At 43.7% G+C, this 12,734-nt stretch overlaps 1 protein-coding gene across 5 annotated transcripts in view; it reads right to left on the bottom strand.

Moving 5' to 3' along the window:
• The window catches only part of PLAG1 (PLAG1 zinc finger), a 51,468-nt gene that overhangs the window by 13,590 nt on the left and 25,144 nt on the right, over positions 1-12,734 (bottom strand). For 2 of the 5 annotated variants that reach the window (XM_067712300.1, XM_067712302.1), the window contains exon 2: positions 5,279-5,383. The exons of the other annotated variants lie outside the window; for them this stretch is intronic. The gene's annotated coding sequence lies outside the window, so the exon portion shown is untranslated. The remainder of the gene's footprint in view (positions 1-5,278; positions 5,384-12,734) is intronic. 5 annotated transcript variants of the gene reach the window in all.

Below are 12,734 nucleotides of genomic sequence, written 5' to 3'. Positions count from 1 at the left end.
GTTTTTTAAGGAACCTCCATACTGTTCTCCACAGTGGCTGTATCAATTTACATTCCCACCAACAGTACAAGAGAGTTCCCTTTTCTCCACACCTTCTCCAGCATTTATTGTTTGTAGATTTTTAAGAAAAACTTTTAAAAAGCATTGTGACTACTATTCTGAAAAGTCTGCAACAAAATTTGTACTCCAGTTTTTCTTTTTTACATATCGAAGATTGGTTACTATGCTTTTTCAAATAATTAAAGTTCTTTGTCTTGATCTAAAGAATCATGAAGCAACATAGAAAATATACATCTACCCATTTCAAACTGCTCTAAGATGAAGTAACACTTCAGAATACCTGCCCAGTTTTTGCTGGTACCAGAACAGATGTTTTTTTCCTAGGGCAACTTTGCATACACAAAAACAATAATTAAAGGGGATACAGTGTGTGTACGCGCACACACACAGGTTTATTATCTCTGTGTTTTACATTCTAAAACGGTGACTCACACACAAAAAAATAACCAGGAAAATGAATCATACATCAGAGGGTCTACTAAAACGAATTCCTATGAGGATGCTGACAACAGAACAGGCCTGAATTAAAACTGTTTCTGTACTTAAAATTTCACAGTTCTAAAAGTCACTTCTCTAAGAGCTGTGAAGTTTTACAACACTTACCTGCATCAATAATTCTTTCATATTTAAGTTAAAACTCAAGCATATATTTTGCAAATTAAGGGCAAGTGCTATCATACTCAAAGCTTTATTCTCCTTCATGCTAATCATAAAACACCATTAGTAAACAATTCAGAAAATGTCAACATTTGATTAAAACGTGCTTTTCATATAGAGTAAATAGGTGGGTTGCAAAAGGAAATTTACCAGTAGTTAATACTTCACTTTACATGTATAAAATACAATAAAGCTTTGGATAATGCGAAAGAAATTATTAACACCATAACATAACTGCAGCCAATTCTGAAGGGCAACAACACACTTAGAACGCTTCTATGATCCTGTACGATAATGTGGACATTTTGACAGCATTCAATTTTTGTAGGTCTGTAAAATCACTTATTAATTAAAGGAAAAAACATATCTTGCAAGTATACAAATCTAAGACAGCATTAAAAGTAGACGGTAGGCAGCGTTGGGGCAGGACCTGTGTTAGTTTCATTCGCTGTTGTTTCCCGTAAAAGGAAGTAGAATTTTTGTTGAGTGAATGAAAATAATTAAAGCAGGACAAGTGCTTTCCAGCAAGGAAGTGAACTATAGGCTCAATCCCCACAGTAGACACAGGACAGAACACATATACCTAAGTTCAAGTAAAAAATAATACAGTGTGGATACAATTTGGTCCCACACACTAAATTAAGTCACTAGAAAGGGACTCCCTAAACCTAACAGCTATTTGTAAGGCCTTAGATTAAAACAATAGTAACTGCAGGAAAAGCTGTCTAAAATACTCGTTTTGTTTCAGAAAACAAGCATCCTCTGATTGACCTCACTGCTGAGGAATCAACTAGTACCAGTGTATAATATCCATTTGGTCCACATTCATTCCTAATAAAAATTTCTAAAGTGCAAACATGCCTGGAGCCTGCGTCCATGACTGCATAGAGCAGGAAGGATGGCTGGATGGTTAGGTAGTTAGAGAGGCTACTGATGCCGCAAGAGGACAGCAAGGAGAAGGGCGCCTGCCCAGAAGCAGGAGACGTGGCAAAGAGCGGGGCTGCACCTGACCTGACCCGACCCATCCAAGTTGTAAGCAGGTACCCAAATGACTCATACCCGGAATACCCAAAATTACAGAACTTATCTTCCTATGGTAGATGTCGTTAACTGATATCAATCAACTATAAGGATGCCTTTTTAGAATTACTGTATGTGATATTTTCAACTTTTGAGCAATTCATTAAAGGGCAGTTCTAGGACAACACTTTTGAAACTTACCATGCAATTTAGCCTTACAATATTTAGAAAGGCTTATATTTAATATACAAATACTGAAAGCCAACAGAGATGTGAAAGGAGTAGCAGACCTATTTGTTTTTAGGAACCAAGAGGAAAAAGTCAATGAATTCCAAAGTGGAATCAACAAATTCCAACATTAGTTCTCTTATGTGCACGACAAGGAGGTTCCTTTGGGGGCCACCTGGAGCCTGGGTGTGGTTGTTTATTTCATTTTCTAGCGTCCCCAGAAAAATGAAGAGACAATGTGATGAAGATGGATTATTCAAACACATTTTATCTTTCAATTCGGAAATGTTTTCCTTGGTTAATTATTTTACGGAGCAAAAATGTCACGTTAGGTTATAAATTTTTCTTCTCTTTTAAAAGCTCTTTTAAGGATCCATAACTTAGAAGTTAGGCATTTCCTTTTAACTCCTGTGTGGGAGATTTTTCCTCCTATGGTTGTATATTCATTTCAAAATAAAAAAACCTGAAAACTACAGATGGGCGGTATACCAGGGTATTTTCATTCTCTTCACATGGGCAATTAGTATTTGCAAACAGGAAATGAGAGCAGAATGGTGCAAAAGAAACGATGCCAGAGAGGGACAGAGAGAGAGAGACAGAGAGAGCACAAAGCATCGCAATTACATCTGAATACAGAGTAAGATTGCTTAATCACACGTTAACTATTTTTAGAGGTTTTCCTTTTTTTTCTTTTTGTATAAAGCATTTCCAAAATACTGGTGCTCAGGCTAGCATTATAAGGTAGGCAGCTCGCAGTTCAGCTAATCTGAAAACTGCATGTGTCCCAAATTATGATGAGTTGTTTTTATGTTTTTCTTACCACTGACCCCTTAAATTACTGGGGCTTTAAGAAAAACGCTTGACACCGACTATAAAAATGTTCACACTGAAGGACCCCAAACATTTGGAGGGCGTGCCTCTGTTCATAAATGGCTAACTGCCTAATGCTATTAAAATCGCAGATATAGCATCTCCCAGGCTTCAAGTTTGACCTTCCCAAGCATACACACTCAGTCTGTCTCTACCTATACATTTAACAGGAGGCAGAGATAGCGCACCATAAAACAAGAGGGGCGAGGAAAGAAAGTTTCACCTAGTTACAAAAGCTCATGCAAAGAACTAGTTTCAAGCCATCTCAAAGTCAAGCGCACTTTAAACGTAGGCCCGTGCGGTGGTACACGAGACAAGGCATAACTGTTGTGAGGGGTGTGTGTGTGTGTGTGTGTGTGTAAAATCTTCGGGAGCACCAGACAACGTAAGGACAGAGGAACCCACACCCGGGGGAGGCTCTACGTGTGCCATCACCCTGTCCTCCCCGAGCTGCACCCGTGTGACTGTCCAGGGCAAGACCACTTCTACTGATTCCCACAGAGTTGAAGGTGAATGGGATCCGCTCTGGGCAAGACTGTCAGGTCAGGGGACCTGTGCCCTCCCTCCAGCTGTGTCACAATCAGAAGAGAACCGAGAATTATATTGCTTGACCGATTTTACTTGAGTGAGGATAAACTTTTTCCAGAATGAAGTTTTTCAGAACTCTACCTCTCTGAGCTTTTTACCTCTAACATGGATTGTAAAACTCATGTTTCAATTACCTGTCTCTCCCCCGGGACTGTATATTCATCTGCAGGGAGACCGTCAGTCACCCCACATCCCTGGCATGGTGCCCTGGCCTGTGGTGACACTGGATGAGTATTTGTGGAACACACTATAATCCCTTTAAGGAATTTCAGGAATCAAAGCAAGCACGTAAACATGGTTTAGGGTTCTGGAAACCTCAAATGAGTTTAAAAGCAAGCTGAGAAGACAAACCCTATAGGATGAAGCTGTTAGTTCTGGCACAGGGGTGGAAACCTACGGGAGCACTGCAGCCCCTGGGAGGCCGTGGGTGTCTAAAGCTAGGGAGACGTGGGCACATCCACTCACAGGCCCGCGGGGGACCCGACGGGCGGGGAGGCACCCCCTGGGCGGCACTCAGTTGGCCTGGATTTTCAGAACGTTTCTGCTGTCAAATGTTCTGCTCCATAGCTCGGCGAGCACATGGAACCTGTACTCGTTATGACTTATTGTCGGGAAATGAATGGTTTTATGGGAAAGAAAAAGGAACAAAGTAAAGTTCAAAATCTTTAAAGAGGATGTTCTTCCTGTGATATTAAATGGGGGGATGAAAACTGAAGATGGCAGAGAAAATGTTTGACTGGTTACAGATACAAGAGAAATGAAAAAGGAGAGAATCTGCATAAACAGAGTTGGCTAAGTAAAAGTAATGAAAACATTTTTTCTTTCTCTAACTGCTCAAAAACAGCTTCATTACAAGAGAGTGTAAAAACTACAAGGAAATAGAAAAAGAAACAACTCCATAACCCGTAACACTGAAAAACCATTAACATCTTCATATATAATTAAAGAATACTTACAACATACGAACAACTAACAGTTTATTCTGACTTGATTTTCATGCTTACTCTTCACAGTGTGCTGAGATTAGAGAATTTCAACCAGCTCAGTTTACGGGCCTTTTATCCGGTCAGAACTCTGTCCCTCTGCACTGTGAGACCCTGCCTGGCTCTCGGCCTCGGCTGCATCCTCCTTTTCCGGGGTGCTGCCCGCCTGCCGTCGGTGGAGTTCAGGGCCTCAAGCCCATCCTCTGGCCCGGGCCCAGGTTCCTAAACCTCCATCCTGCATTTGAGGTCCCGCTGACAAACTTACCTGGTACCATATCCACGTGTGCCTGGGTTTCCAAGTATCGCTACACCTCGATCTGTGCCACTGAGCTGCACCTTACAGGCTGGGAAATCTAGAAGCCTGAGTTGTCCTCTTTCCGACAAGGCCAGCAAACTGCTGCTGTCCCACTGAGGTCCTCGTTCTAGCATCTGCCGCATCCCAGCCAGCGGAACGAGCTCCCACCTGCCCAGAGTTAACCAGACCCTTCCCAGTGGACAGAAAGAGATACAGTGGCACCACGGGATAATCTATCACGCTGGGCAAGACTCGGAGAGGGAAGAGCTTACGAGTTTATCTGCGGGTGATTTGGGGAACATGGACCAACAGCTTTTAGAGCAGCTCTGCGTTTTGTGCACAAGGTAAGGAAAAAGTGCTCGTTGCCACCATTCCAATCCTTCCATTAGACTCTGTAAGTATTAACGCCGTCCTGTTAAACATGATACATTTTGATGGACCTTAAAATTATAGTAAGTGGCATGCTTATTATGTGGCAGGCTTTTCAAAGCTTTTCACGTCATATCTTAGATTATTGAGAAGCTGGAATAAGTGATCACTTTGAAAGCCATGCCATATAATGATAAAAGCCACCTACCTGGGGCCCTGCTCCAAACTCTAGCAAGGCAACCTTATTAATAGACCATCACAGAATGAAGCATTCTGGGTGCCAAATACGGTCAAGGCAGCACCAAGAGGCAACCTAAAAAGAAAAGAAGAGTTAGTTTGAAATTCCAAAAGTCAGACCCAGCTTGGCTAATGGCATATGAACCAAATTGGTTCTTTTAATTCATTATCACTTATTCACATCTTTATACTTTATTGGAAAATCTATCTCAAATTCTGTTAGGAACAAATGTGAATCAAATGAAATATTTACAGTACGTTGAAAAATGAAAAGTAAACAGATCAATATCCCTAGATTTAGTTACTTCCCCTCGAATCACAATGAAATTATCTGGGTTGTTTGTATTTTTATTCGGTAAAATATTATTCCAAGTTTACTGCTGTTTCTCAAAATTGCTGCTTATTTTCTTCATTGATACTCTAGACACATCCATGATTTCCTCTGTAACACAGTTTTGAGAAAAACCTCTTGGGTTGTATATTTTGTTCTGAATAACAGGTGAGGGAGAAATCCTGCTGGACGAGTGTTTCCCTCAGGCTGTGTGTTCACAGGGAGGGGTGCACCCCGAAGAAGAGGCAGAACAAGGAGAGGGGCGATCGCCCAGCTGCTGAGCTGCTCTTCACGAAGAGGCCACTGGTTTTAAAGTGAATTCGCAGGTGGCAGGCAAGTCCGTCTTCAACACAGAGAAAACCCCAAATGAATTCTGAAGCACCCAATGTGTGCTCGTCCTGAGCTTCCTTATGTTGTGCAGGTGATGAAGACCTACACCTGCAGGTGCTGACCAGGAAAGAAAGGAGCCCCAGGAGCTCTGTGCAGAAACCACCTGCTTCACTTCCCTGGACCCGGGGTCAGCGTGCAGCCACATGTGACCACCCCTCCAGTAAGATAGACAGCTGACACCGACGTGATAACTGTTACTAGCCTCTATCCCATGTGGCACAGATCTGAATCACTGGGGATGCAAACACACGGGCCCCTGTTCTCGAGGTGCACAGGAGCTGCAGCTACAGGAAAGACGCCTATGTCAGGGCAAGCAGCGTGACGGTTAAAGTCAAAGCTGCCCTAAGGCGGTATTAGGGTGACCACTCGACAGCAAAAGCAACATTGTATGGTATAAACAAGTGACAGAAGATCAGAAAAGGAGAAGAATACCGTGGACTTTTGCCCTGAAGGATGTACAACATAGATGGGAAACGGGGTGTGGGGAGCATGCCAGTTAGCCAGGACTCACAGGTCACCCCTGCGGATTACAGAGTCTAAGGTGACCCGTGCTGCACAGTTACAGCCGTCCTAAGGGTTCAGATGCGAAAAGTGCAGGGACCGTCGCGCTCATGTACTAGCGATGAGAAGCAAGTGTGAGACAGTGAAGGGGTCCACGGCACTGAGAACAAGTACGGGGGAGGTGCAGGGGCGGGGACTTCAATGGGATGCAGGAAACAGTGCTGGACGAGCACACAGCACAGAGCTGAAAACCAGCAAGAAGCAGCCTGTCCCAGAGAGAGGCCGCCTGTGAGCCGACAGTGCTGACAGAGGACATGCAGGGGGTGGGGGGCAGAGCTGGCTGAGTCGCCTCCTGTCACTCAGGGCCAACCCCGTTACCGGTGGAGCCTCCTGACCACCACGGTAGGACCAAACCAGGCCATTTAGAGGCCGAGTGGCAGGCTGAGCATCGAGAAGGAAGGAAAAGGTGGCACAACCCACAAAAAGACAGAGCTGCTAAGGGTTCCGGAGCGCCCCTGCCACTGCTGCACAGAGGTCACCACTCAGGCGTGAGGACACCAGCCTCCAGCAAGGAAGAGTGTGGGGCGGGGCGGGCGGTGAGAGGCCGGGGCCGGGAGGACGGGACGCACCTCCACGTGGGTGCCAGCGGAGGGCCAGCAAGGGACTTGCAGCGAGGAGGAGACAGCTGGGCGCTGGAGGAGAAAAACGGTAGGGCGCTGGTTAGAGGCGGCGTCGGGGTGCCTGGCAGGAGAGAGCAGAGAACGCTGCGGGGCTGAGGATAAAGAGGCAGGGGAGAAACGGAGACAAGACAAACCATGGCCAAGAAAACGGACACGCTTTCCTCGTCCATGATTGCAGACCTAAGACAGATGCGCACTCACCAGGCAAGTTTTTTCTGGTGAAAGGGGTAAGCGATGCAAGGAGTTTGCTTAACTTGGCCAGTGTCCACAGAGCCCAGCGAGAGGGGTGCATCTGGTAAGGAGGCAGGGAGAGCAAGGCGCTTGGCCTGGGGACAGCAGCCGAGGTTAGAGGGACCCTGTGGAGGACAAGAGAGGGGTGTCCAGGGGCATCCCTGAGGCTTTCACAGAAACACACTTGCCATAAAAAATTAAATTTCTTAAGATACAAGGACGTGATGCGCAGCACAGGGCATAGAACCAATATTTCATAATAACTTGAAATAGATTAAAATCTATAAAAATATCGAATCACTGTTACATACCTGAAACCAATATAACATTGTAAATCAACTCTACTTCAAAAAATGATTTTAAAATTAATTGAAAAAATTAAGTGTCTTAGTTATTGCTGTTGGGAGTGTAAACCATTGAAACTTTTCTGGAATACACTGTGGAAATAGGTAGTAAAAGCTAAGCGTACATGTATGGTGACCTGATAAATCATTTCTAAAAGTATAAGGAAAAAAGCCGAGAAACGAAGATTTAAGTACAGGCATATTTTAAGAATAAAAGTTGATAATGTCTAATAAAAGGGGTAAAGTAGCATATGTCTATATGATAGGATAACTACACAGCCATTAAAAACATGCATTTAAAAAACATTAAGTCACATGATTAAACACTGATATAATGCTCAAATTTTTAAAAGCAGGACATGGAATATACTCTGATTCCAATTTTGTAAAGTCACACTTAGAACTACTCCGCCCCACTCCGCCACAATACCTTTAAATGTACCTCGGTAAGTTATTAAAAAATTAGCAAGATGTAGGCTTTATACTCTTCCGTATTTTACAAATGTCTTACTTTTATAATTAGAAAAAATCTTTTTACAAAAAAAAAAAAGGTTTTTTTGGGGGAAAAAAAAGAACTTGGATGCATACCTCAGTCCATATACAAATGGATCATGGACACAAACTTAAAGCCCAAAACTATAAAAATGCGAAGAGGAAACAAAGATAAACATCTTGTGACATTCAGTCAGTCAAATATTCCTTGGTTGCAATACTAAAAGCACGACCCATAAAATAACAAATTGATAAATTAGATTCCATCAGACTTTAAAACTGCTCTTCAAAAGGCAATGTTAAGAGAATGAAAAGACAAGCCACTAGAAGACTAGAAGAACAACTTTGCTAAGCGTGTGTAAAGAAGTTGTATTCAGGCTATAGAGAGAACTTCCAAAACTCAACAATAATAAAACAACCCAGTTAAAACATGGGCAAACTATGTGAATCGACATTTCACCAATAAAGGTACATGGATGACAAATAAGCACATTAAAAGATGCGCACCATCACTGGTCACTAGGGAAATGCAAATCATACCACAAGGAAATACTGCTTTCTACACACTAGAATGACTACAATTAAAAAAAAAAAAGGACTTCCCTGGTGTCGCAGTGGTTGGGAATCTGCCTGCCAATGCAGGGGACACGGGTTCCATCCCTGGTCTGGGAAGATCCCACATGCCACGGAGCAACTAAGCCCGTGCACCACAACTACTGAGCCCGCACTCTAGAGCCCGCAAGCCACAACTACTGAGCCCATGTGCCACAACTACTGAAGCTTGCGCGCCTAGAGCCCGTGCTCCACAGCAAGAGAAGCCACCGCAATGAGAAGCCCGCACACCGCAACCAAGAGTAGACCCCGCTCACCGCAACTAGAGAAAGCCCGCACGCAGCAACGAAGACCCAACGCAGCCAGAAACCAAAGAAAAAGTGACCGTCTGATTGTATCAAGTGCTGGTGAGTATGTGAGACAAGTCTAACTCATACCGGCAAGAAGGTAAAAATGTACAATCACTTTTTAAAAGCTTGGCGGTTTCTTGAAAAGTTAAGTATGTGACACAGCCATTTCACACCTAAGTATTTACCCAGGAGATGTGAGAACAGATGTCTATACAAAGATTTATACATGCATATTCACAGCAGCCTTATTTGTAACAGTAAAAAACTAGATACAACCCAAATGTCCCTCAATGTGTGAATGGATAGTCAAGCTGTAACGGGTTCATGCAACAGACTAATAACCAGCAATGAAAAGGAACATACTACTGATACACACGGTAACATGGGTGAACCTCAGAATAATCACGCGGAGTGAAAGAAATCAGGCAGAAGCAAAGAGGACATATCGCGTGACTCCATTTATATATGATTCTAGGAAATACAAGCTAACCTGGAGTGACGGGAAACAGCTCAGTAGTTATTGGGGACTGGGTGGGATCGGGGGGCATCACTCACAAAGGGACATGAGCAAACTTTTGGGAATGACGGTTATGTTCACTATGTTGGTTGTGGTGATGGTATCAGGGATGTATGTCGCAACCTGGCAAACTGTACACTTTAAATATGTGCAGTGTATTAAATATCAATTATACTTCATTGAAGTTATGAAAAAGGCCAAGTTTTCGTACTGAGAGAAACTTAAAATTGATGAGGCCAAGAAACAAACTCTTCTTATGAATTTACTGAAGTTTGCAAAAAAAAAAAAAACTCCACTTTTCTGTGAGATGATAAACTCATGACTAAATCCTTTATGAGGGTTATGACACAAAATGGCTAAAATCTTTTCTCCCCATGCGGAGGGGGAAAAAAAAAAGATGAGCGGGCTACTGGCCTAACTGTAAGGGTCACATTGAATCCTTACTAGAGAGGATAGATGTCGAGGCAGTTCTTAGAGCCACATTCTCAGCTGCCGCCCTTGGAGGAGGCCAGCGCAGCTCACCTGTCCCTTACACACTGGCACATCACGCTCCGTGATTTAAAGGCTCCGGGAATACACTGTAACTGGAACTGAGATGTACAAATAATAAACAGTTCTGGGATAGGTTCCATTTATCAAATACCAAAGGAAGTACTCACTGGAGGGTTTCACTTCAGCCTGGGTACAGGTCTTTTAAATATGTTAATTAGTGGTAGCCTTAAAAAAGAAAAGTGTCGTGCTGACTGGTAGGCCTGCCTTTGAGTCATTAAAAAATTAAAGTAACTGTTGAGCCAAGACAACAAAAGTATGAGTAAGAATTAGCCAAGCCTGGGCAGGTATGGCAGGTGGGGAGTTGGACACTGTTGGTGGATCTGGATAACTTCAGGCAATTGGTTATTTTTGGAGCCAAGAGTGACAGAGACAGAACGAAGCTGGAGATAGTGGAGGAGTCCTGTACGACTCATGTTATCGAGGGCTGAACATTTTAAATTATTCTCATGGGGCTTCCCTGGTGGCTCAGTGGTTGAGAGTCCGCCTGCCGTTGCAGGGGATGCAGGTTCGTGTCCCGGTCTGGGAAGATCCCACATGCCGCGGAGCGGCTAGGCCCGTGAGCCATGGCCGCTGAGCCTGCGCGTCCGGAGCCTGTGCTCCGCAACAGAAGAGGCCGCAGCGGTGAGAGGCCCGTGTACCGCAAAAAAAAAAAAAAAAAAAAAAAAAAATTATTCTCATGATTTACAAATTCTCCTAAATGTAGGTGCCTGAATAATGTGCTCCCCGCACCCCCATCCCCAGCCACGTTTTTAGATTATGCGGCAAACAGCCAACCTTTCTGTGTCGTGTTGCCTTCCGAAAGAGAATTAAGTGGTGATTTTCCTATCAACTTTTTTAGGTTAGCATTTCTTTTTTTTTAAAAAGAAGTGTGACCTTGACCCTGCAATCCCACTCCAGGGCATATATCCAGAGAAAAACATGATCCAAAAGGATACATGCACCCCAATGTTCATTGCAGCACTGTTCACAATAGCCAAGACATGGAAGCAACCTAAGTGTCCATCGACAGAGGAGTGGATAAAGAAGATGTGGTACATATATACAATGGAATACTACTCATCCATAAAAAAGAACGAAATAATGCCATTTGCAACAACATGGATGGACCTAGAGATTGTAATACTGAGTGAAGTAAGTCAGACAGGGAAAGAGAAATATCATATGACATCGCTTATATGAGGAATCTAAAAAGAATGAACTTATTTATAAAACACAAACAGACTCACAGACTTAGAGAGTGAGCTTCTGGTTACCAGGGGAGAAGGATGGGGGGAAGGGATAGTTAGGGAGTTTGGGATTGGCAATGTACACACGGCTATATTTAAAATGCATACCCAACAAGGACCTACTGTAGAGCACAGGGAACTCTGCTCAATGTTATGTGGCAGCCTGGATGGGAGGGGAGTTTGGGGGAGAGTGGATACATGTATATGTATGGCCGGTCGCTTTGCTGTGCACCTGAAACTCTCACAACATTGGTAATCGGCTCTACTCCCACATAAAATAAAAAGTTAAAAAAAAAAAGAAATGTGACCTTCCTCAATTATAAACTCACTTTAGCCTTTGCAGTGTTTGCTGATAGGTAATTAACAAAAAGGGATTTTAAACCCATCAGTGTGAGGCCTTACACGGTTCAGAGCCAGAGTATGGGGAACAGTGGCACAGAGGCAAAGGACTCGCTTTTTGAGAATCAGAACTGGGTTTGAATCCTGCCGGACCCTTACCTAAGTGTAATTTCGGACAATTTAGTGTCTCTGCAGGATGGGGATGAACGCCGTGCGGTCCTGTGAGAATTCACCAAGGGGACGTACCTGAGGTCTCTAGCAGGGCTCTCAGGGCTCAAAATGCAAAACTCTCCTATTCGGTGGGTGACTCAGGAGTTAGTGCTGCCCCCAAACGACCAGATGTGCACTTGAAAATAAGGGTTCTTTTTTTTTTTTTCTTTTCTTTTCTGGCACAGGCTCCTACATAGAATCACAGCCAACAGAATCTTCGAAGCACAGACAAGTGCAGGACTCCAAGTGAAGAACACTAACCCGTCACATGTGATGTGAGATTCATGTGAAAACTGGTATTTGGTAGCAGTGTACTTTTGATCGCCTCGTCTCTGTGAGAGAGGTGGGGTGTAGCCTAAATCTCATGGTGGTCATGGGCACAGATAATCCCATGTCACTGATAAACAAAACCGATCTGCACGGAGCCAGCAGTCACTTTGCGAGTTGTGTTGAATGGCATTTCAGGGAATATGTGACTGCTGACTTTCCGGGGATGGTGGACTGACCCCTGCTTGTGGCTGAACCGTGGTCAAAGATTCTAATGCACCTGTGGAAACATGACGATTACTAAAAATCAGAGAAAACAGCTACTTTATCAAAGTACGTAGTAAACCAACATTCCACACTGCAGCGTGGGAATGTCCCTGTCACGTGGCATCTCGAATTCGTCCCCTCCCCTCATTCTGCTGAAACCGAAGCAGGGTTGGCAAGG

Source organism: Pseudorca crassidens, chromosome 17 (genome assembly GCF_039906515.1).
Source record: "Pseudorca crassidens isolate mPseCra1 chromosome 17, mPseCra1.hap1, whole genome shotgun sequence".
In the NCBI taxonomy this organism is placed as follows: domain Eukaryota; kingdom Metazoa; phylum Chordata; class Mammalia; order Artiodactyla; family Delphinidae; genus Pseudorca; species Pseudorca crassidens.
Note: the sequence above shows the minus strand (reverse complement) of the source record. Positions and strands in the feature narration are given on the sequence as shown.